The sequence below is a fragment of the Acomys russatus genome, chromosome 30, assembly GCF_903995435.1.
Source record: "Acomys russatus chromosome 30, mAcoRus1.1, whole genome shotgun sequence".
NCBI lineage: Eukaryota > Metazoa > Chordata > Mammalia > Rodentia > Muridae > Acomys > Acomys russatus.
In genome coordinates, this window is record NC_067166.1 from 32,876,963 (window position 1) to 32,903,316 (window position 26,354).

Here is a 26,354-nt window from a genome sequence, read left to right on the forward strand (position 1 = left end):
AGAAAATTCTATTTTCAATAAAAAATTTAATAATAATAATAGTAATAATATTTATTACTATTATTACTAATGGAAGTAGATTTCAGTCTCTGTTGTTGTTATTGTTGTTGTTGTTGACATGAGAAAAGTAAATACCAGTAGAAGTTAAAATACTTGATGACTATATAGTCCTATCATAGTAGTGAGAGAAATGTTAAGGTGAATTAAAGAGAAAATATTTGGCTAATGATAAAGGATTTGAAACTTGGTGAGAATGGGCCATATTACTGGTAACCGTGATGCAGGGAAACTGAGATGATATGTGGGGTGAAGGGAATGAAGAAACAAAAACTTCAAAGGCTGCCTTTTATATATAAACGCCCCAAGGCTCTTTATCATGGATTTTATCTATGGATGCAATATGCTTTAATTAACCATTTGGTCAGTACCAAGAGATTTCTGAGCAATATAATCCAAAACTGATTCAGACCAATTCCAAACTTTAAGGAGCTCATCCTCTTGAAGTGAAAATTACAACTGTGTGAAATTTGGTAAGTATAACAGCAGAGTCACACACAGAGTAACAATGTTTTTTTTTTCCCATTTTGAAGTTAGTGGGTACAGCTCAAAGGAAAAATAGAATATAAGACACCATTGTTGGTCTCTAGAAGAAGAGAGGGGAGTGACAGGGAGGGAGGAGGGGCCCACAAAGAGTCTATAAAGACATAAACGCTGGAGCACTGAGGGTAATGTCTTACCTTAGCTCTAAGAAACTTACAAGAAGAACATCATGACGGCCAAATCTGGACCTAGGGGTGTCTGCTTAACCTACTGCACCAATCAAGGACAATCCATGCAGGAAACATTGAACCCCTACTCAGTTCTAGCCAATGGGCAGGACATTCTCCACAGTTCAGTGGAGAGCAGGGACTGACTCTGATAGGAACTCTGGTGCCCCATATTTGACCACCTCCTCTTGATGGGAGGGCCCAGTGGTACTCAGAGAAAGGAGAAGCAGGCTACCAGGATAAGACTTGATAGGCTGTGACCATATCATGGGGGAGGAGATCCCCTCCTGTCACAGACGTAGGGGAAATAGGGTGAAAGAGGGAGGGAAGGAGGAGTGGCAGGAGACAAGTGAGGAGATTACAACGAAGATGTAGTCTAAATAATTTTTTTTAAAAGGCAATAGGAGCTCATTAGTGCTTTAAACTTGAGTACATGGTCATAATTTTAAAAATATATTTTATCAGTTTATTCACATTACATTTCAATTGTTATCCCATCCCTTGTATCCTCCCATTCCTCCCTCCCTCCTATTTTCCCCTTACTCCCTTCCCCTATGACTGTGACTGAGGGGGGCCTCTTCCCCCTGTATATGCTCATAGGGTATCAAGTCTCTTCTTGGTAGCCTGCTATCCTTCCTCTGAGTGCCACCAGAGGAAGGGGGAATGTAGTCAAATATGGGGCACCAGAGTTCGTGTGAAAGTCAGACCACACTCTCCACTCAACTGTGAAGAATGTCCTATCCATTGGGTAGATCTAGGTAGGGGTTCAAAGTTTACTGCACGTATTGTCCTTTGCTGGTGTTATAGTTTGAGCAGGACACCTGGTCCCAGATACGCCCATCATAATATTCTTCTTGTAGGTTTCTAGGACCCTCTGGATCCTTCTATTTCCCCATTCTCCCATGTTTCTCTCACCTAGAGTCTCAATAAGATGTCCTCCCCTCTGTCCCACTTTCCTGATAAAGAAGTGATACCACATGCTGGTGAGGATGTGGAGAGAGAGAAGAACACTCCTTCATTGCTGGTGGGAATGCAAACTAGTACAGCCACTTTGGAAATCTATATGGAGCTATATCAGAAAATTGGGAATAAGGCTTTCTCAAGACCCAGCTATTCCACTCCTTGGAATATACCCAGAAGATGCTCCAGCACACAACAAGGACATATGCTCAACCATGTTCATAGCAGCCTTATTCATACTAGCCAGAACCTGGAAACAGCCTAAGTGTCCCTCAGTAGAAGAATGGATAAAGAAATTATGGTACATTTATACCATGGACTACTACTTAGCTATTAAAAACAAGGAATTCCAGAAATATATGGACAAATGGATTGAACCTGAAATGATCATAATGAGTGAGTTAACCCAGAAGCAGAAAGACTCAAATGTTACATGGTCATAATTTTGTTCCAAAGTCATTGCTATAACAAAAAGGTGGTGTCTAGTGACAATATTGTTTTAGGAGCTATGGAAAGTGATAAGGGTCTTGACTGGGGAAAATGGACAAGAATTAGGAAAGAATGAAAAGTTGACAATGGTAGTATGATGAAAGACTCAAAAATTTAATCACTGTTCTTGGAGTAAAAAAGTAGAGGTCAGAGAAAGCACAAAGTTTTAAATAAGGTATAGGCGACTAACTGAGGTGTTCAAACATTAAATGTCTCTTAGGTGTGTACATCCCTTCAGTGCTATGCTGTGGGGGTAATGTCTTGAGGATGTGTTGGGATTTTTAGATGGTTATTGTAGAAATTTATTTTAATGGTTATTAGGGGTAAAATTGTCAAAAATAAGAAGCCCCATCTCACTACTGTCTTTAACTCTGTGCAATATACCACCAGTACCTGGAGGTTTTACACCTCTTCTGTCTGGGGAAAAATACGTTTTTCTTGTTAAAGATTTTATACATCTTTAATAACCTCAAGATGCTTTGGAGAGATCAGAACTGTGTAAACATTGCATTATTCTATTACAAATTATGGGTCAGCATGGCAGAATATATTCTAAATTTATGGCTTCCTGTGAATGTTAGACCGAATCTCTGATCAAGATTTGGTGGTAGAGTCTGGCATGCTTAGTTTAAGTTATCAGTTCACAATAAATAGTGGCATCTGTCGTTCATAAGTCAAGGGTAGATAGTGCTTTGATAATTCTTTTATAGATATCATCTGTTCATCCAAGGTTGAGACTCAAAACCTAAAATCTTCCATTGATCCCTACCTTCTAAGTGTTTCCACAACATTCCAATATCACCAAACCTGGAACCAAGTCTTTAATACATAGACTTTTTTCTTTTCTTTTCAAATGTGTGTTGCTGATCTACCTATGGGAGCACTGTGGGTACTAAAGAGGATGTAAAGTAGAAGACATGACCTGGCTGGAAATATTTTTCAATATGTTTTAGACCTAATTATGTAATGATAGATAAAAACCTAGTCATAACTCTAGGGAGAGAGGGGGGAGGAGAGGAAAGCAAAAACATCTAGAAAGAAGTGGAAAGAGTGGTTTAGGGGAAATAGTAACTAACTTGTTGTTCATTGATTTTTTTTTCTTTCTTGGAAAGCAAGACATTTCAACCAATGTTACAGGTATAGCCTCAGTTTTATAGACAGTTTTTAGGAAGAATTCACAAATAGGTAATACTAAAAATTACTTCACAGCACAGTGACTTCAAAGTCACTAAATAGAAAGCTAGTTGGAAAAGGTAAAATAGCAATCACTATTCTGTGAACAAGAAATATTTTATTTTGAACACTAAGAGAAATATGTTTAAAGAACGATTACTCTAGAGAGCATCTGCAGAAATAATATACTGAGAGCTTCATTGCAGTTTAATTTGAATAGATATTTTGGAGACTTCTAGGATTCTTAAATGTGTTCCCAGTATTTGATTTATTGAAATGAAGCATAAATAGGCTTCTCTCAAGTCTATTAAGTAATGAATTTTAAGTCAACATCTAGAAGTACAAGAGGCTCCATTTAGTTGCAGAGACAACATTAACATCAAGGTGATATTTTCCCACTCTGGAAGGGAAGATCAGGGCCCTCCGTCTTGACCTCAGGAACAGGGAAAATGGTGCCTGCTTATTTGTCCAATACCACAACACAGGGCTTGGCCACAGTCAGTTTGCCAGCAGACCAGATTAACCTGCTGTCATTTAGAACAGTAGAGACTTAAAACCTATGTTCTAGGACTACAGAGATGGTGCAGCTGTCAAGGGAACTGTGACGTTGTTCTATAAGACCAAGGTTTGATTTCTGGCACACACACGATAGCTGAAAACCTCCTGTGACTTCAGCTTGAGGGGATCTGACATCCTCTTCTTGCCTCTATGGGTACCAAGGATACAAAAGATACATACACATATATCCAGGCAGAACAGCCATGCTTGATTCCTAGGTTGGTGTTATTGGGATGCAGTGCAAACACCTAGAAGGCGGGGCTTAATAGATGATCTGAGGTTAGGGGTAGGCATAACTTTATTGTGTTGTTTTAAATTCTGATCTCCTGTCTAAATGTTGTATAGACTCTGCTTCCCAATTGCCCCCTCTTATGTCATTAAAGCAGCTTACAGCCAGTTGATGAGCAGACGAGAGAATGGGGCTGGATTCCTGCCAGCCAGGGGAGGAGGAGAAAAGATTTAGCCACAGGGAGAGGTCCAAACAAGATCAGAAGGAAGGATCTGGAGGCAAGGAAAGCTACAAAGTGCAAGTATCGCTGAGAAGTTTGCTGGAAGTAAGACAAAATAGCATAGTGGGTTACGAACAGACTTAAACTGCTCAAGACTGTGTTGTGAAGCCCTGTATTATAAGAGTCGTAATTATTTGTGTGACAGCTGGGTTAAGAGAGAAACTAAGAGAGGAAAAAAAACTTTTATATAAACCACTTCAACAGTTAGAGGTCGTGACCTTGAGTGGACAGTGGCGCCTCATGTCCCTTGTAACTTTTTTCTTTCATATATAGCTTTCTGTTGAAGAGGTCTGTGTCTCCTGTGAGCTGATACTCTGTTGTTCTACCTTGCCACGGGCACTAAGACATTGGAACCAATAAATCACCGGAACTTCCAAAATTGTGAAACAAAGTGAACCATTGTTCTGTAGAAGGTGATTGTCTCAGGCACTTTGTTACACTCATGAGAAGTGAACTGTTACACAGCCTGTAAAGCTTTGGGTGGGTTCATACAGTGGAAAATAACCACTGGACTTGGCGTGAAGTTACCCTTTTGGTATGATTTGCTTTGTTCCTGGATCTTTAACACCGAGGAGCCTTTGGCCTTTCTGAACCACAAATCAACTACAACGATACCACCATTTAGGGCTTTCTAGTCCCCCTACATCGTAGTATAACTTCCACCATATATATATATATTCACTTTTCACCAAATTCATGTACATGTGCTTCTCCCTTCTCAGACGCTATTTTAAAACTTTTCAGTAGCTTGTCTTGCTTTTTAAAAGTGAGTTCTCTGAAAATTTCACACAGTGTGTTTTGATTATAGTCACTCCCTCACACTACACCCTTCCCTCCCATCACTCAAGGTTGTGTCTTCTTCTTTTGTTTCCGCCCTCCTCAAGCCCAACTTGTGCTGCACATATATTCTTGGATATGTTTTGTTCCACTGAAAGCGGTTGACTTCCAGTCTCGATCAGTTGCTAGCCGCTCCTCAGCTAAGGTACAATTTCAAATCTTTTTCCTTCTCCATGCTGGCTTTAGATCTGGCCTGGGCTTGTGCAGGTCTTGTGCGTGTTGTCACGACTTCTGTGAATTTGTATGTGCAGCCCCCGTGCTGTGTCTGGAGGCCAATGTTTCCCTGGAGTCACCACCTATGACTTTTTACACTATTTCTCTATCCTCTTCTGCAAATATACGTAAACCTTGGGAGAAGGACAGATACGTCATTCAGGGCTGAGGATTTCACAGTCTGCCTTTCTCTTCATTCTGACCAGCCGTGGGTCTGTGCTAACCACAATCTACTGCAAATAGAACCTTCTCTGATGAGAGCTGAAAGATTCATGAATTGATGAATGTAAGGATAAGTCAGTTGAAGTTATTTTAATATTATATTTAGTTAGCAGAATAATATAGTAGGTTCTCCCTTAGGGGCTGTGACCTGTCTAGTCACACAGTGTTTAGACCAGCAATGGTGACAGGTATGTAAGTCCTGCTTTACAGGACGAAACTCATTCCTGGCTTCTTAAAAATTTAACTTTATTTTTAAAAATTTATGTACTGTACATCCAAGCTCTTCATCTTTTGTTCAACAAGGCAGAGGCTTAGAAAATCTGTATAATATTTGTTTCAATATTATCAAAGACATTTCAGAGGTAGAAAGTAGACAGTAGAAATCTTTAACATATGTTGAAACCAATATAAAGGATATAATAAAAAATCTAATAAGCCTAAGTAGTACATCTAAAAATTCCCCATAGAGACTTTGTTCATAGTATTTCTCATTGCTGTATAGAGAAACCAGCAATGTGTCGAGTGTGCCTATCTAGTGTGGACAGGATTTTACTTTAAACCATAAAAGGCTGGTTTATTTTCTAAAACGTTATAGTTAAAATATTAGAAAGGCTTGAAATTAATAACTTCACCTAACTGGTTTAGGAATGCAATGCCCTTTGGTGGGAATCGGAGTGAAAAGCTACTTAATGTAGCTGTTTATACTCAAAGGTTAGATGACTGATAATCGCATGTTGTCTGGAGGCTTTTGCAATTCAGGCCCATGCTATCAAATTCTCTAAATTACACCAATACAGAGCTGATAAGAAACCTTAATGGGCCTTTCATATCTGTATTGTAGCTAGGACATACACCAGGTATGGGTTAGTGGATTGTTACCTGTAAGACCTCATTCTGATAACTTAGCTTCCTGTCAAGTGATATGTTGCAGAGACTGCTTTGAGTTTCTCGTCTCTTTCACCATATGTGTTCCACACAAAATGACGGTTTTCAAAGCGATCAGTTTCTAACCCTGTGCATGAGCTCTTGTATCACTATATCCATTCATTACTTTATTTTATAAATGTAAAACTTTGAAATGTATTCATTTCCTTTTGAAATCATGATTTAGCTCTAGAGAACATTTCTAGACTTAAAAAAATAATAAGACAACTGACTCTTTTCCATGGCTATCCAGGACCAAAGCACTTCCTTTAGAATGAATACCTAGTATATTTGGAATGCAAGTACTGGTATTGTTTGACAAATATATACATAAACAGTTGAAATTACAAAACATGCCAAGTGGTCAGTTTTTATATTATATACAAACAGGTAGCACTACCAGAGTGAGCAGGTTGTACTGAAGTATCTATACCAACAAATAAAGAAAAATAGAAACCATGAACTTGAAAGATCATGTGTGCAAAGAACCTTCCAGGGAGAGGTTGGTGGTAGGAAAGGAAGGGAGGGGGGGAAATAATGTAATTATATTATATAATGTAATATAATATTAATTATATTATAAATTGATTATTATAAAATCCACAAATTATGTTAAAATTGTTACTGGATAAGCACTTTCTGATCATTGTAATCTCTCCTGAGTATAATATGATAATATATTGCATGCCTATAATATACCTATTATTGTATGCATAGAAATCCTGGAGAAGTTTGCCTTTAAAGTGGCATCTTGGTTTTTTGAATTACTTCGAAAGAGCTGTTTTACTGTTCAAAAATCCTAAAAGGAACATACTTTAGTGCTGGAAAGAATTGTGAGTTATTTAAATACAGCAGATCAAAAGCACATATACATTTTGTTTTGTTTTGTTTGTTTAAGATATATCCGTAATGAAGACATTTAGTTACATGATGGTCTATGTGCCCTTGATCTCTACCATTAACTAGAAATAACTGGCTTCTGAAAACAAACATTACAAAGTAAATAATCAAATAAGGGGAAAATAGGACAGCATCTTCTGTGTTATTTAGAAGTAAATGTTGACTGCAGAATTGGCATAGTGTAAGAAGCTGCTGGTCTGCACATGCAAAGCAAATAATTATTATATTAAAAATTACAGTTTTAAAAACATTTGTTTCTCATCTGGCATCAAATAAAGTTTAATTGCAAGTTGCTTTATGTCATTTTCTCTTGGGGATATGTTTTGAAAAAGATACACAGGCGGCTCCCATGTACACACATCTCATTATTTCTCAGTAGGACTCAAGTTGTGCCACCTACTCACGATGGGACATGCACATTTGAATGTCTCCAATTTAGGCTTGTACTGGGCTTTCATAACAATATCATTCTCATTTTGCTACATGGTTTTGTAGACTGTTTCAAAATGAGTTTCTAAATTGCCAAAAAAAAAAACCAAACCATCCAACCAAAAACCCTCAATGACTCTCAACAGTTTCTTTGACATATTTAAAGCAAAATATTCTGTTCCCTTCAACAAAAAGTCACAAAATTTTGGGTTTGGGTTCGAATTACATTTGGCCAGCAGCTGCTTATAAAATTGAGCAGCAGACATTGAAACAAAAACAGATTATATGTGGATTCTATTTCTTTCCTGGACAGCCTGTTTTGTAAATATTTGCTTTTACCATCAGCAAAAGAGAAAAGTGGCTATGTCTGTCCCTACATTTTAGAAATGGCTGCAGAGTGAACATAACGTGACCACATAGAGATTGGCATAATGTACCCTACTTAATTTCTTTGATTAATACAGTTAAAATTATTAAAAATATACCTCATGCAGCTGTAAGAATTGTGTTTAGACATTCTCTGGGCAAAGGAGAAACAGAAATTGGCTCTTTTATGTTCGTTAGACTGGAAGTCTGTATTGAACTTATATAACCAAAGCTTTAACTTGAATATGCATTAAGAATTTCTGAAACTATGCTGTATAGTGCCATAATTTCTGGAAAAAGAAGGTTTTAAAATTGTTGACAGGAGTAGAAACATTGCACTGTACTGCCTGTGTGTTCTGATTACAGTTAAAACATGTCAGTGGCTTCCTGTCGCCTTGGGGGTTTGGTTCTTAACAGCTTACAAGGCAAGGGAGGACCTGTCCCTTCCCAGCTTGCCATATGGGTCTTTGAGGTTACTGCCTGCTTTTTAGCCTCTACCCACAGTCGCTTCCTTTCAGTTCCTCCTATCTGCCAGAGCCCTCCACCAGCACGACCTTGTTTCCTATAAAGAGAGGGCATTCGGTGCCTTCTTCCCCATTGCTCTGCTTCCTCCTGCCCCTTTCTTAAGTCTAGCCCACTATACTGTCTCAGAGTCTGGAGCTTCCATTCACATTACTCTGTCTGTCTCTGTCTCCATTTGTCTCTCTGTCTCTGCCTGTCTTTCTCTCTCTCCTATTGATCAAAATTGCCCTTCCCAGATACTGTATATGTCATGAGGCTGTGACCTCTGTCTTATTAGCCGGGGTAATAACAGTAGTATGCCTGGATCATCACAGGCACCCAAATATTGGCTAAATTTCTACAAATAACCCCCCTGCTCTTATTGTGGCATCCTATTTTCTAGATCCCAGTAAATGTAACAAAACAAGTTATCTTCTCTAAACACTTATTTTTCTTACCTGTCAGAGCACAAGTTACCACCAAGGGTGCCTGCTATTGTATTTGTCTACCCAGGACACAGAGAACAATACCTTGCTGACTTTTAATGTCCAATGACACACTTTGTCTATGAAAGGTAGTATATGAAAAATCAAATACTTTTCCTGTTATAATTCAACATTCCATTTTGAATAAAATAATCACAAACCCCTATGAAGGACATTTTCTCCCCAGGTAATTTGTCAAGCAATGGTTGTCTAGCAACACAAGAAAACACTGAATTATTTTATCAATCTTGCCTTCATCTCTCCAAGCAACTAGATTGTGCTCAATCCGCGATGCCTCAAGTGACACTTTGCGAGCCAGAAGCCAGTGATTATAACCTGCAGTGGTGCAAATGCTATCAGGAAAGCCCTGTCGATCCACTCCCCTAAGTACTCACATTGGTTTAGTTAGCCAAGGTCATCCATTTAAAATAAATAAATAGAGTGAACTGGCACTAATGCAATGATCTAATCTGGTCAAGAAGGATTAACTACGGAACATTGCTCTGTTCTGGTTTAGGTGGACTCACATTTCCGCACCACCTTGTCAGCCATCCTTATTATGGTCACTGTGGCTATCAGCGGAATGCTTGTATTTCTATCTTATCTCCTTACCTCCCTCTCCCCTTCCTTATCCATTTGGAACCCCCTACCTAGAAGCTCTGGCCCCGGAGCTGATGGAGTGGGAGTAAGTGGCTTTTTTTTTTTTTTTTTTTTTTTGAAAGCAGCTGGATGCAATCAGAACTGCCTGTTGCCTTTCTCACTTTGGAGGAAGTAACAAAGTTACTCCTTCTCCGGTTATTGTCAGTCCCTGCTATTGTCAAATGTGCCAATCAGAGACATGGAAACAAAAATGTCAGACCATTTGGAAAAACAATCAAGGGCTGAAAGGAATTACTGTTAATAAACCTTAGAGTATTTTCATTGTGTGTTGTAACCTTTCCACACCATAAAGTAGAGTGGACTGTCATTACTTCACACCTAATATCAGGTGAATAGTTTTACTTGTCTGATTTACTTGTTCTATTTCCTTGCTTGTAGCAAACGGTAACAGTCTTGTTTGTATGTTAGAAAATTCTAAGATGGCCACCGCCATCTTAATTAGAATTTTGGCTCATTTCCAGTATGTGTAGAGTCCAAGCCCTTTCTTTAATAACAATAATAAGAAATGCAAACCTAAAACAGTTTTGGTCTTGAGTTTGCATTCCATCCATCTTCTTTGAAATGCTACAACATCTGTTTTTAGGGGAAAAAAATCAACTTCAACATGTTTTGAGAGAAAAGACAGCCTACAAAATAAATCAGGATCGTGTTGTTATTTCACGGGTAATTATAAAGCAGTCCAATTTATTAGTAAATCTTGCATCATGCTTACTTATAGTCACAACTCTTGGAATTGTTCTTAGAGTCTCCTTGGAAAGTGCCTAAATTATAGTGTTCAGTAAAATAAGGGGCCAGCTCTTACAGCAAAGACTGCCATACAGACCTTTTATACCTCAGTTCCCTAAGTTTTCCATCTTGCAAATAAAATTGTGCCTTTGTTGTTTATTTTCCCAATTAATTCATGAATTTTTACCAAGAGTTACTTGGAAACAAAAAGACGCCCACAATAAATTATTGAAAAGAGAATGCTTGCTAGTTTAATTGCAGACCAGATGGTTGGCTCGAAGGGTCTTCTTACTGTGTTTCCATAGCACAGCAAGGAAGAAAGGGACAGGTTGCAGTGGCCCTGGTAAGCGAATACAAACTACGTGGAGGAGGCAGCGGCTCATCATTTTGAGAAATTCAACTACCTCAAGACTTTCATTAGAATTCAAAATATACTACCAGCCTCTCTTTTTATAGAAAAGAACTGATAAGGTATCTTACACCTTCCAGGAAGCGTAGATCCCACAAGAACTGCGGACCTCTCAGACAAGACAGTGCCAAGCTTTAGAACGAAGCCATTTTTCAGACTCAAAGCAATCTTACCTGGTGGGGGTGCTCCCTGGATCACTGATTATTGAATATTTGACTGTTTCTCCAGTAACACTCCAATCTCAGGCTTTTTAATCCTCTAAGTCATTTTTCTGCTTTACTCTTTTTTTCACCAGGTCACCCAGGTTAAGTACTGGTGATGGGCCTGATAGTAAATAAATAATAAAGACTTAGTCAAATTGTAAAACTTAACAATTAGATTAGGAAACTAGACTCATGGCATTCTCTTTGGGAATTTTACAACAACAGATTAGCTAAAATAATTATTAGTCTTTGCTAAGTAAGTTAGAGACAATATTATATACAATTTATTGTTGTTACAATTTTTTTCCTTTTTATTAATTTATTCTTGTTACATCTCAATGTTTATCCCATCCCTTGTATCCTCCCATTCCCCCCCCCCCATTTTCCTAATATTCCCCTCCCCTATGACTGTTCCTGAGGGGGATTACCTCCCCCTGTATATGCTCATAGGGTATCAAGTCTCTTCTTGGTAGCCTGCTGTCCTTCCTCTGAGTGCCACCAGGTCTCCCCCTCCAGGGGACATGGTCAAATGTGAGGCACCAGAGTACAAAAGTGAATTTAGGATGCAGTAGTGGAATCCTATGTATCTAAAAAGTACCAAAGCCAAATCAAATTTAGGTGAGTTATCAAGCTTTTATTTTGCTTATTGTAGATTAGGCTGTTCGATGTGTGCTAAAATGCTCTGTAAATAAATACAATCTGTACAGGTATAAGTGTTGCTTGCGGGTTTGTTTTTAGGGCTGGCTATTTAGTATTATATAAACAATTAAGGTGCTCATGCCTGGGGAAGACCTATTCTCCCTCACTCAAAAGTCATTATTTCCTGTAGCTCTTCATCTAAGGGTGGAGTCTTGTGAGATTTCCCTATCTATGTTGGCATGTCAACTGCTGCTGCTACTGCTTAGGTCTTGTATAGGCAACCATATTGTTGAGATTTCCCTGCCTATGTGGAAGGCATTATCTCCTCACAGACACATTGGTCTTTGACTCATTATAGTCATATTTCTTTCATATCTTCTGTGATGCTCCCTGAGCTTAGACACTTAGATGTAGAGGTTGTGGTGTAGATGTATCAGTTGGAGCTGGGTCCTCCAAGGCAGTTGTTCACTGCATTTTGACCAATGTGTGTGTATGTGTATGTGTATGTATGTGTGTGTGTGTGTGTGTGTGTGTGTGTGTGTGTGTGTAGAGAATTGAGTAAGGATTAGGGAACAAATAGAAAATGATATAATATAGTATATATTAAATGTAGTATGTATACCATATTGTATTACATCATGAATTTGAAAAGGAGTGCTGGGAGCACACACAATTTGAAGGAAGAAGAGGAGAGAGATAAAAAAAATACAGTACACATGCACATACACACAAATAACACATAAGACACACTTATAATTTTACTTATGAAAGTCATAGTCAACAAATAAAGTCTACATATTCCCATTTCACGTACAATTCTAGCAAAGTTTGCTATCTCAGTTTCTCATTACAACAACTTATACAACTAATTTTGAAGATCTGAGACAAGACTATTGACAGAAAAAGAAGTTGTAGTTGAGTATCAGAGCATAGTGGTGAAGCTCTTAACTCAAGATCAATGGTAACTCAGATCCAGATAGCATGGAATATCTTGGCTTTGTTTAATGTTGGATAAAGCTACATGTCCCAAAGGAGGGAATTCTCAATGTCCCTTGCTAATATCTTCTTATGAGCATTATTAAGAACTTGACTTTTTAAGATATTCTTTTAGAATTTTTTATTAAGTGTATTTTGAATAGGATTAGTGAAGCGTGCCTAACAAACAACCAAGGAAGCTGTTTTCAGTGCTTGAGAATATAAGAACTTACAAAGAATTCAATAATTGATGTACACGCTATAATCGTAACACCTGAAGAAAAAGTTAAATTATTTGCTTCACTTTTTGTTGAGTATAGGAAAGGACAGTTTAATGACACCATTTAAAATTTTCTACCAATAAATCACTGTCTAAGGGGGTGGGTTTGAGAATTATATAAGGTTCACTTAATGATACTGATTATACTTTCACAAATTGACCATTAAGGCTAAGTAGGCTATAGCAAGTCATCTTCAATGAACAGAAATGATTGGATTGTGAACGGTGTGATTTGGATTCAGAGTGACAGCATTCTTCATCATTATCATGACCAACAAGGAAGGAGAAATGTCCATAAAGAAGAAGTTATAGTATTTTGATAGGTTTTTTGTAGTTACATATGACTGGATAGAATAATTCAATGAATTCATGATCTGGAGAAATTTGCTCTTGCATTTTTCTAGGCTACTTTTTTTTTTTTTTTTTTTTTTTGTATCAAACCTCGGTCCTCTCACATACTAAATAAGTGTTCAACCACTGAGCAGTAATCTGAGCTCTCTACCATTACTTTTCTGTTGGTGGTGGTTTTAGACAAGGTTTCACCATGAAGCCTTAGATGTCCTGGAACACATTTCCTAAACCACACTGGCCTAGAACTCACATAATTCCACCCGCTTCTGCCTCCCCAGTACTGGGATTAAAAGTTTGCACCACTAGATTCTTTAACCCAGCATCTAATGGTATTAACAACGTCAACACAGATATGAAACAGCACATGCTGTTGTGTTCTCACATTTCCTCAGAGTGAGAGTGACTGAGCTATTTCTAATTATCCTAAAGAATTTCAAATGAAATGATCTCTATTTGTATGACTGAGGAATTAGAAAAACATCTTTTGGGGTTTTTTTTTATTCTTTTCCTTGAATACTTTTGCAAACTGGTTACTGAGTGTTTCAATCCCCATTCCTACTATTATTCGCGAGGCTTTTGATATCCACTTGGATGACCTCTTATTCCCAGACTCAGGCTTTCAAGTCCTTACTTTGCTGTCGGTGTGACCTTTATGTCTCATCCGTTTTAGCCTCCCTACTTTATTGCTGCATGCTGGCTTTTGTTATAACTACAAACTTCTTCCCAAAGTACTGAATTCGACTACTCTACTTTGTAATGTCTAGGTTTTGTTCTTCCCACTTTCCGTTTACTTTTCTTCCACCGCACTATTCCTGGGAGGTCTTAGTAGGTTCTGCTTTTATTTCTCTCTCTCTCCTACCCTTTTGTGCAAGAACACTTTCGCCTTTGCATCCTACCAAACTCAATGTGTCAATATGTATAACTACCTTGCCTTCTGTTCTCCTACTGTGGTTTTCTAAAGGGTCCCAAGGACGTATAAAGCTAATTGGATCAATCCTAGATTATTGAGTTTTCACATTATGTGAAAATAAAGCAAAAATTAAAAATAAGTGCTACTAGATATTCACATAGTGCAAAACCAACTTATTGCTGACAAGCCCCTATAATACATCTAGGACTTATCAATTGACTTTCTGGACTGCTTCCTATTGCAGTGTTTTGGATACTTTCATATAGTCCATCAAATGCATAGTTTGCCTACTTTTCCCTCTTCTTGCCCCAGAAAGTCATGTCTCCAACTTCAAAGAGAAAACGTGAGCCATCATGGCTGTGTTGATTTGCACTACTCTTCAATTGTAGTAATACTTCTGTTGGAGTTGTTTCTACCTGTAAGCTGGACTGCTCTTCATCTTGTCTCAGGGTTTCCATTCCTTTTTTTTTTTTTTTTCACTTTCTCAGGTGATTCTCACCCCATTTTTGGAGATAGCATTTCTTTGAAACTGTATTTGACTAGACTGGTTACTCAAAAAGTCCCAGGGCTCTGCCGGTATCTGCCTGCTAGCATTACTGGCTACAGGCCACTGCACGTGGCTGTTTTCTTTGGATGATGGGTCTTCATTCATGTGGAGCAAACACACTAATGAATGGCACTTTACACTTTCCCTTATATTTCAAGAATATTGGATACATACATACATATGTACATACATACATACATACATATGCTTTGAACTGTTCTCTGTTCTTGGCAATTGAACTCTCCTTTTTTTCCAACTTTTGGGGTTTGTTTGTTTGTTTGTTTGTTTGTTTGTTCATTTTACTCTACATAGTTATTAAAATATTTTCTTAGCTCAATCACCCTCCTTAAGGAGGCCTTCACTACTATAACACTACGTTCTCTGTGTGAATTGAACCCTTGGTTGTTACTGCTCGCTGCTGCAGCTTCTATCCAGGCCACAGCTACGCCTCAGCCAATCAGGAAAGCAGTTTTCTAATGCGCTCTCGTCCCATAGACTTGGCGACTTCTCATCTATGATCCAGTCAAGATGTGCTAAAATGCAAGGCTGACTTCTGCCTCCTATAAAGCCTTCCAGAAGCTTCTCACTGCACTTATGATAATGGAGGATAGTTCCAACATATCCACTGAGTCTACCACTTACTTAGTTTCCCCATGAGTTCTTGGATTTAAACTACTTTCTTGAATGACTTAGGATGAAAAATTTCATTTAGGGTATTAAACTCTATTTTAGTGGTGAGAGGTGTTTTTCTGTCTCTGCTTCCAAAATCGCCTCCTTTCGTTTTAGCCTGGAGGTATTCTTGTCCCCTGAGTCTTCATATCTTTCAACTCAGCCTAGGTGATTATACCTTAATACTTCCAAAACAACCGAAACGTCCTTTCTTTTTGTAAGAGTCACTATGCTTCTCCGCCACAAGCGTTACCTAATGCTGCAGAGTCATAGGGAAAAATACATGCAGTTTAAAGAACTCATAGGATGAGTAAGTTTCCAGACGTGGGGATGCTTTATTAAGTCAGGGGGAAGTGAGATGTAAAAGGGAAAGTTTGTGACAGGAGTGTCGCAAGTACAGTCCGTGTTAGAGCAGAATCAGTCCTCTTTGTCTGCTTAGTTGCTGGACATGAGAAAGGTTCACAAGGATTTGTCAGTGGAAGAAAAGAATGACGTAAGTACTTCAGGAAAGTATTTTGGTGATGCTCAAAATCTGTGTGCCTGGTATCCTTACCCGAGTGCACCACCCTTTAACACGTGTGTCTAAGAGAAGAGCGGGCTACGGGCTACACCCTCCCGCTGCTGCTCTTTCCATATCATCAGAGCACAGGACAGTAACGCCAATTGGAATCTTGGTGTCTGCAGAAAGAAAGAAGATTTAGGTGAGACAGTTTGCTAGGACAGCACGTAAGTAACTCATTCTGAGAAGACATTTTAAATCATCCCAGGAATAGTTTTTTCATACTACATTTTTCTTAAGGACATAATGCATTTTTTTTTTCATAGACTACATAAACACAACTGGATTTTATAAATAAAGAGTAATAAGATGCTATTAGAAGAATCAAACAGGTTGGGTAGATTTTTTTTTTCCCCTCCAGGTCTTCGATGACAGGATTCTTTAGTTCCTGTCCTCTAACCACACTAAATTATAGCATTTTGTCCACTTCAAACACCTTGATCCAACCTCCCTCCAAACCTTTCAATTTCTTCCTCCCAAGGGGAGGGTGGAACATATGTCTGAAAGAGTTTTATCCCTAACGCAATACATGTGACCTCCACGTCTTCTAAAATGATTTCTGGTGAGAATGTTAGTGATTTTAAGGATCACATGTAATTTCCTGCTGAGCTGTTTAGCATGTGCAAATTACCATTTGACCTCCATAGTGACATATTTGTCATAGCAATTTTCACTTCTGGTGAAACAAGTTAAACTGCCACAGTAAAAGTGACTTTAAGCAGTAATTCTTCACACAGCACCTTTCACATGGATCTGCTACTACAAGTTCCACAGGTTGATACCAGGGCTTTGGATGTTTCTTTTTATGTTGTTTTTAATAAGAAGCACAATATTTCCATAACTCATATTTGGAATGGTTCCTGGTTTTAGAAGCAGATTATTAAAGCTGAGCATATGGAGGTTTTAAAGTAGAACCTTATGGGGAAGACAGTTGATCAGGGCTAGTTTGCAGCACTGAACAATTAAGTGCATGTAACATCACAGTAAAGCAAGGTCACTCTATAACATTTTCTGAGCGTGGGTCAATGAACTCGTTTCTTGGATTAGGTCACAGGCACACTGAAGCCTTTATGTCCTGCAAACAACCAGGTTGTCTCTACTGTTTCTTTCCCTTATTGCTTTGCTTAGGACATTTAAAAAGGAAGTGAAAAATCCAATGGTTGACTCTGGAGACAAAGTTTTAGACAGAAGGGTGAAGTTAACTCTAACTAAACAGAGGAGCTAAATAAAAATCTGATTGAAGGGACTTGTTTTGTGCATATGTTAAGCCCAGCAAATCCAAAGAATTACACCAGATTCAAATCCACTCACACCCGTTCACTTCTTTCCTCCACAGACTTGCCATTTTCTCAAAGGGCTATAATCAGAAAATTGTATCATCTAAATGAGCATAATGATTGCCTTTGTTTCTTCATCACAATTTTCTGAGTACCAGATGACAGCACTGTGATTTGCGTTTGATATCCAAAGGCAAATAAAAGATGATTTCTTAGGTATTTTCAACAGCAGAAGAAAATGCAAAATTTATATGATAGATACTCCAGGGAAATGTATGTAAGGTAGAAACCCAGAAGATTAAAAAGGGTATTTAAAAAAGAAAGGCCATTACATTTGTATGTAGGAGCATTGCACATTGCTGTGGTTATATTTTGGGCCATATACAGGGACTGGAAACTGATGACTATGAAATGAGAAACAGAACCTATTCTAATGACGAATAGACCATATTTTAGTTTCAAAGAACTGTCAGGCAAACTTGAGTTTGGAGAGATGCTCTGAACAATGGGGAATTGAATGAAATAAAGTGCTGTAGTTCAACTGAGGAAATCTGGACTCCTTCAAGAGACATACCTCTGGGTGGTTCTAGGAGAATACTTTAGGAGGATTAGTGGAGAGAGAAAGCCCTCCCCTAGAGTGGAAACATTAAGTCATCTCCTATCCAAGAATGTACCAGGCTGATTCTGCTCACCTTCTAAGACCAGGGTGATGGGTGGTGGACAGTATGGCACGCGATCTCTGTAAACATGTCCAATGAAATAGAGAAGTACAAATATCAGCCAAAGCAAGCTGAAGTTGGGTACCAGGTTTCAAATAGTTACTATGTGGTGAGGATTGTCAGGACTACCAAGGGTGCTAAACATATTGTGACTTGAAAATTCCATACTTACATCTTCATCTTCATTCATGTGATATTTAGATCAAACAGTTTTCTCACAATTGTTTGAAAGAGAGGAAGGTCGTGAATGGTAACATTTGATGACATATTTTAAGAAATTGGTAAAAATACTAAACTACAAGTAAACACCACATGCATCAGGATATCTCTAAAATATTGATATCATAAGTCTTCCCTTCCTCTTTATAGACTAAGTCAAAGATCAGATTCTGTGAGATTCCAATATTTATTTAATGGACAGGTAAATTAGAAATGACAAAAAAGAAACAGAAACAAAGAAATAGAGGCTCATGCATAGAGGAAGAATCAAGACAAGTTGTAATGATGACAGCCAAATACCAACGGTTTGTGAGAAAGAGTCAATTGAAGATTTGTCAGTTAGGGGCTTGGGAGTCTCCCTTCTTGGTGGGAGAAGAGTTCAAGTCTTCTGGGAATACCTGCATCACTGGTAATACCTAAATTTATATATAGTATTTTCTTCTTCATGCATACCTATGATGAAATTTAATTTTTACACTAGCCACAGTAAGAGATTAATAAGAACAGCTATAGACTTAAGTAAAGGCGTAGCCTGTTTTCTCCCTTCCTTATGCCTCCTGAAATGTTCACCTGCTTGCTTAGCAGAGGTACTTTTCAGTCTATATTTGGCATATCCAAATTTCAAACAATACTTTTGTACTTCAGCGCCATAGTCAAAAGTCACTTGAACACAAACAGTGTTATGCTATGACAGCTGATCTGGTGACTGGGATGAGTTCCACGTGATACGGTGTTTTAGTTAGGTTTGACTGCTATGATATAAACACCATGACCAAAAGCAACGTGGGGAGAAATGGGTTCATTTTGTATTTTGGTTTTAGTCCATTCTGGAAGGAAATGAGGGCAGAGATTCAGGCAGGAATGTGGAGGTAGAAAATCAATCACAGGCCGTAGAGGAATGTTGTTTGCTGGGCTGTTACTTTTTTATTTTTGTATTTTTAAAATAAAGCTCAGAATCGACTGCCCAGAGGAGGCACTGCCCACATTTTGCTGGGCCTCTCCACATAAGCCATTAATCAAGAAAGTTTAGTGGCCAATTACTGGAGGCAATTTCTCAATTTTGGTTCCCCTTTTCCAGAAGACTTCAGCATGTGTCACACTGACAAAAAAACTTGTCAGCACAACTGACCCCTTGTCAACCTGAAAGACCAATGCCTTATAATTGAACAATAAACTCTCCTATTTTTCCCTATCCCCAAGATTTCAAACTAGTAGCAATATATGACAATATAAAACGTTTAAAAGCCACACAGTCTTTAAAATTTCAAACACTTGAATATTTTCATCTTCTCTAAAACACCCAGCATCCCTTTACAAGTCCAAAGTCTCCTGGGAAATAAGAAAAATAAATTTATATTTTCTCATTCCAAGAGGGAAGAACTAGTCCACAGTCACAATATAATCAAAGCAAAACTAAACTGTAACCGCATAGCTAGTTTAATGTCCAGCTTCTGGGCTACAAAAGGCCTAGGCTGCTCTCCTGCTGCTCCACCCTTAACAGCATGCACAGCTTGTCTTGGAGGCTCAGGCAGGCTCCAACCCACACATGCTGCTGTCCTTTGTGGTTGTCTCACGGCATTGGCATCTCCAGTATTCTGTGGTCTCCACTACAACTGAGGCTACATACTCACCAATGACCCTTGCCCTCAGCCTTTCTTCAGGGACCCCAAGCAGCCACACAGTGCCAAGCCTCAGCTGTTCTCCATGACCCATTTATGTTTTCCAAACCAGCCCCACCTGTGTAGCTCTTACATATTGCCAAATTTGGCTGCAAGCATGAGCTGACCGTTTTCTTAACCACAGCTTCTTTGCATTGACCCTGATGCAACACTTCTCCAAAGCTTTCGTCTCTGTAATGCTGGTCTCTCCCTAATCACAGCTGATTCCTCACCTCAAGCTGAGCAGAACACAGTCTTCATTCAAAATGTCACTTGATTGGCTGAAGAGAGTCTTCCTTCTGAAACTATACCGTCTAGGTCTGCATTATCTGCCTTGCTCTCAGCGGTATCTTTCAAGGTCAAACAAGAGCTTGTTAACTTCTGGACACTCAGTGGCTTTTCCAGACCAACGGTCCAAATGCCTTCACAATGTCCCCCTGAAACAATATGGTCAGGTCTGTCACAGCAGAATCCCATGAACCTGAAACCAATTTCTGTCTTGGTTAGGTTTCTTTTGCTGGGATAAATCCAAGCCCAAAAAGAACTTGAGGAGGAAAGGGTTTGCATCAGCATACACTTGTCATCTATCCTGAAGGGGAGTCAGCACAGCAACTCATTCAAAGAAAGAGTCTGAGATCAGAAACTAAAACAGAAGCCATGAAGGAACACTGGTCATGGAGTTTTCTATGACTTGCTCAGCCTCCTTTTTTTACACCATTCAGGACCAACTGCCCAGATGCGGTACCACTCATAATGACCTGGGTCCTCACATACCAATTGTTCATCAATAAAATGCACACACAGACTTGCAAATAGACCAATGTATAGAAGCACTTTCTTTCTTTTTTCTCTTTTTAAAAGATCTATCTATTTATTTATTTATTTTACAGTGTTCTGCCTGCAGGCCAGAGGAAGGAATCAGATCTCATTATAGATAGTGGTGAGCCATCATGTAGTTGCTGGAAATTGAACTCAGGACCTTTGGAAAAGCAGCCAGTGCTCTTAACCTTTTAGCCATCTCTCCAACCCCCATAGAGGCATTTTCTTAATTGAAGTTTCCTTTTCCTTGGTGACACTAGCTTGTGCCATATTGACAAAATGCTAACCTGCACAACCAGGCTGGTACTGTGCACTATGGAAAGAGTAGTGATTCACACTCAGTATAAGATGGACTCAAGCATAAGACACATCTACATACAATCCTAGGGTGATATGAAATTCAAAATTAGTAAATTGTTTATTATGAGAAATTTTCAATTTAATATGTCTGGACCAAATTGTTAGGAGGTAGTTAAAACCTTAAGAGACAAACTTGAAGAAACAGAGGCAAAATGAAGTCTGAAAAATGGCTACAGAATTTTGTCATGTAACAAGAAGATAACTATGATAATAGTTTGAAAAATATTGAGATTTATAATAGAAGCTCTTCTTGGTTTTATAAAATGGTAATGATGGATGGATTATCTTCAAACTATTTGAGTTGGAAGGAAAGGAAACGGAGAAGGAATAGCATCAGTATTCAGGAAAAAGATGACTCATTCCAAAGCAGAAAGAGATGTCCTTCATCTTAGAGAGACATTCCTCCTAATGAAAGAAATTTCATCTTTCTCTGAGACTGAAAATATTTGGGAAAGTTGACAAACCAACATAGGCACATTTGTATGAATGTATGTATGAGTGACAGTGAGGACACAGGATCATTTTAGATAGCTGTCGTTGTGTTAATGAAATCCGAGTAACGGAATACTTGGCAGGAGAGGGGCAGTGGTGGGCAGAGAGTAAACAGCATGAGTAAACACTTTAGAGAGTCAATGTGAAAAACACAAGTAACAGCTCATGAAAAGGCATCCAACCACAGACCATGCTTAGACTCAGCGGAGAGTCTTAGGTCATAAAGGGCTCATCTGAGATCTGAAGGAAGAAAGGAGGAAGGAAAGAGAGAGTGCTGGTGTAGATACATTTGCACATGAATACTTGAGGAGAAGAGGGACCTGTGAAGAGATAGGAGATTCTGTGTAAAGGACTCTATCCTTGGTAACCTGTAATTCCTGTGTGCTACTGGAAGCTGGAGATCTGAGGAGAGACAGGGTGGGCCAAGGATGTGGGTGAGACTGTTGGCAGTTTTTTTTATTGCTTCTTTGGAGGCTGGAAAGGGATTCAATTAACAGCATATGAAGTGATTTGCAAAACGAAGATGCTAAAACGCTTCATACGGGAAAGCATAAACGTGTAATGCCACATATGTGCGTGTGCGTGTGTGTGTGTGTGTGTGTGTGTGTGTGTGTGTGTGTGTGTGGTTGTATGTGTGTAGTTTAAAGATGGAAGGAAGATCTTGGTGGAAGTAAAAGGGTTTGGAAGTTTTCAGACATATGTAAGACTACAAAGGCATAATAAAGTGAAAATGCTTTGATGGGCAAAGAAAGAAGAGATTAAAGCTGTACTCAAATGTATTTAAGCACAAGAATTAAATTGATTGCTTTACATTCTTTAAGTCCGAACAAAAATTAAGACAGTAATCTACTAAAACTTGAGAGGAATTTAATAGGCCTGTTCATGAGTTCTGTATAGTTCACTTATGTTTGAGGTCAGGCATTGTGTGTTTTTTGTTTATATTAAAATGTCTAAAAGTCACATGCATAGCACAGATGATTAAAAATTTGTGTTTTCGTACCCTGGTGCCTCACATTTGACCATGTCCCCTGGAGAGGGAGACCCAGCGGCACTCAGAGGAAGGACAGCAGGTTACCAAGAAGAGACTTGATACCCTATGAGCATATACAGGGGGAGGAGGTCCCCCTCAGGAACAGTCATAGGGGAGCGGATTAAGGGGAAAATGGGAGGGAGGGAGGAATGGGAGGATACAAGGGATGGGATAACCATTGAGATGTAACAAGAATAAATTAATAAAAAAAATCTGTGTTTTGCGCCAAGGGTGGTGGCGCACGCCTTTAATCCCAGCTCTTGGGAAGCAGAGGCAGGCGGATCACTGGAATTCGAAGCCAGCCTGGTCTACGAAGTGAATCTAGGTCAGCCACGGCTACACAGAGACACCCTGTCTCGAAAAAAAAAGTTTGTTTTGATCAATGGTATCCCCAAATGATTCTGGATACTTAATTTTATTCTAACAGCAAACAATGAGAAGTTGTATATAGCAATAAGTTTACATTTTTATTTTCTTTACTCTTTTTCATGGGCATAGTTGATCAGAAGGAGTTATTGAGGTGATCATATGGCAGGATGGCTATGAAGAGCAAACTCTCCTGAAGCCTATAATATTGATGATAAAAGTAGGGGAGGAAGAAGAAGAAATGAAGTTTAAGCACAGCTGTCAATAAATTCAGGCTGAGTAAATTGCCGTATAGTAGAAAGAATCATTTATGTTAAATAAAAATAATAGGTTGGACATTAAAGACGAGGAGAAAAGGCATGAAGGCCATCAAGTCAGATGTTAATGATAATGATCCAGTTCTTTTATTTTTTACTCATCAAATGAGACGTTAAATCTCCTGTTGTATCTGAAGCAGAACCTTAGTTCTTCAGAATCAAGCTTAGGATTCCCATAGCACTACACCTTAGACTTCTCTAAGGCCCCCTTTTCTACATGATTGACAACTCTAAGTAGTGTATTATTACCACTTTCACTAAAATTAAAACAACCTTTATTCTTGGCTTTGGTACCCAAATAACAAGATGTTGGCGCAATTAAGTCATCAGTTACAATTTGAATCTTTGTTTCTTTTCCCTCATTTACTTTATAGGGTCTTTTCTTTTCAGTAAATTACAAAAAAAAAAAAAATGTACCAGAAAATACAGTATCTTACAAGTATTGATGCTGTGAGCAGAACTTGATCTTCTTTGTGTTACTTCTCATACAGGATGGTAGATACACAGTGTTGCTGCTAGTTCATGTGTGGTAGGAATCACACTGGACCATCCAGGCCTTCTAATCACTAACATGATCTCTGACCTCCACCAGAAATGGAGCTAATTCATCTGGAAAGAAGAGCAGAACAAAGAAAACAGCAGTGAAGAAGGCGGACAATACAATGAACCCAATTCAGGCTGCTCTTTTGCCTGTGCAGAAAAGACACGTGGGAAGTTTTAAGAGATTATGTCTCTTAGTCAAGAGTAATACTTTCTTTTTAAAAAAATTAAATAAAACTAGAATTAGATGGGCAATTTTCCCATTATTTAGGTATGTACCTTTATCCATGTAGTTTCTATAAGATAATCCTTGTAACATGTTTCAGGATTATATGGTGAATGAAACTCTTTTTTTTTTTTTTTTTTTTTTTTTTTTTTTTGGTTTTTCAAGACAGGGTTTCTCTGTGTAGCTTTGGCCATCCTGGACTCACTTTGTAGACCAAGCTGGCCTCGAACTCACAGAGATCCGCCTGCCTCTGCCTCCCGAGTGTTGGGATTAAAGGCCTGCGCCACCACGCCCGGCTTGAATTAAACTCTTAAGCATCTAAACACTGGGCAAATTTTAATTGTGAATCTCTGTAACTCAGTGAGTTAACCACATGTCTACTTCTAATTTTTCTTTTTGCTGCACTTAAGTAAAACTTAAACAATGTTGAATGCGGAATGTTCTCAGCAATAATTGATAACTTAGTAATAAATTACAGATTGCAATTTATTATAATTGCTTTTTGGATTAAAAAGATGTTACGTGTAGTCTAATGAATTTGACAAACATGTGAGAGCATATTTTTATGTTAATCTGATTGTTTTCAGGTGAACTCTGAAACTTGCCATTATACATGTTTTGAGGGTAGTTAATTGGTTATATTTGAAGATTTTATAACCTGGAAGACTATGAATCACCTTCTCTAAACAGTTGACATGAAAGGGCACTTTCTTGCATTACTTCAGAACATGTTCACCAAAAACCATGAGGTAGAGTTGGCAAGCAGCAAGATTTTGGGTCACTATGGAGAAATGAGACCTCAAAAGGGATTTGGGTAGCTCTTGAGGAAAGTGATCTTGAAGGTGGGAAAGAGGCTTAGTCTTTAAAAAAGAACTACTAAAAATAGGCTTAAATGGATTGTGGTGATTTGTCCACAGGTTTACCAACATTGGCTTCAAGTATTAGTTTTCATTTCTTTTAGGTCGATGACCAGAAGTAGGCTTGATGTATCATGAAAATTCTGTGTTTAATATTTATAGGAATCAATATATACTATACCATTTTGTATTTCCGCTAGCAATGTACAGAGATTCTGATTTCTCTCTATCCTGGAAAAAGTATTGGTAGATTTTATAATATTTGATAACGTGATGTGCTGAGCATATTTTCATGTGTGTAAGTATTTTATTTCCTCAGATTTGAGGGATGAGATGAACTTTACTAATACGTGGCTTCGGCTGAGCCCAGAGTGTTTCTATCTAACTATCCCTAGGCCTAGGCCTGGAAGCTTCTAGTCACAATAAAATCTAATCTTCTGCAAGCCTGGACCTTGTAGGCTTCAGCTTCCAGCTTCTTTCTGCCAGCTAACATTGGCCTAGAATGTTTTCAGCCTCTGAGACTTACTGCTGAATAAGGTCACCACTTCTAGTTCTTTCTGAACTCAGGCTGGCTGGTTCAACTCTGATGTTCTAGCTCAAAACTCCTCACCATGCTGACTGACTCAAACTGGCTTCTCTCTACTTCTCACTGAAGTACTCTGCTTGGAAAACAGCCACTGAACTCTATGAACTCCACTGCAAATATTCAACTACACTCAACTGAACTGCTCCTAACTGTGCTGTACTCCCGAACTCGACTGAGCTGTCTCCACGACCTCCTGCTATCTCTCTTTCTCTGCACTGCTCTTAGGTAGCTTCATCCCCTGTCTGTTGAGTGAATCCTTTCTCTGACTCATTCTGTCAAATCTTTCTCTGTTTTGTCACTTTTGTGACTAAAAGTGTGAACTAAAGGTGTGTCTTCGTTACAGCTGGATGACACAGCCTTTGGATGGGCTTTCTTGATAGAGCAGTCATGTTTCTGGATTGAGAGTCCTCTACACATATGTGCACTGGTTATTTGATTCTCTTCTTTGGAAAAATGTCCATTCCAGTCTTTTGCCCATCTTTTGCCATCTTTAAGGTGGCTTATTCCCCTTATGACTGTGTGATTACCTCCATTTCAGAGGTTTTCTTTTTATTTCCAGTGGCAAAATCTTTTGCACCAAATGATATTTATTTTGGTGAAACTGAGTTTATTGTATTTTCTTTTGCT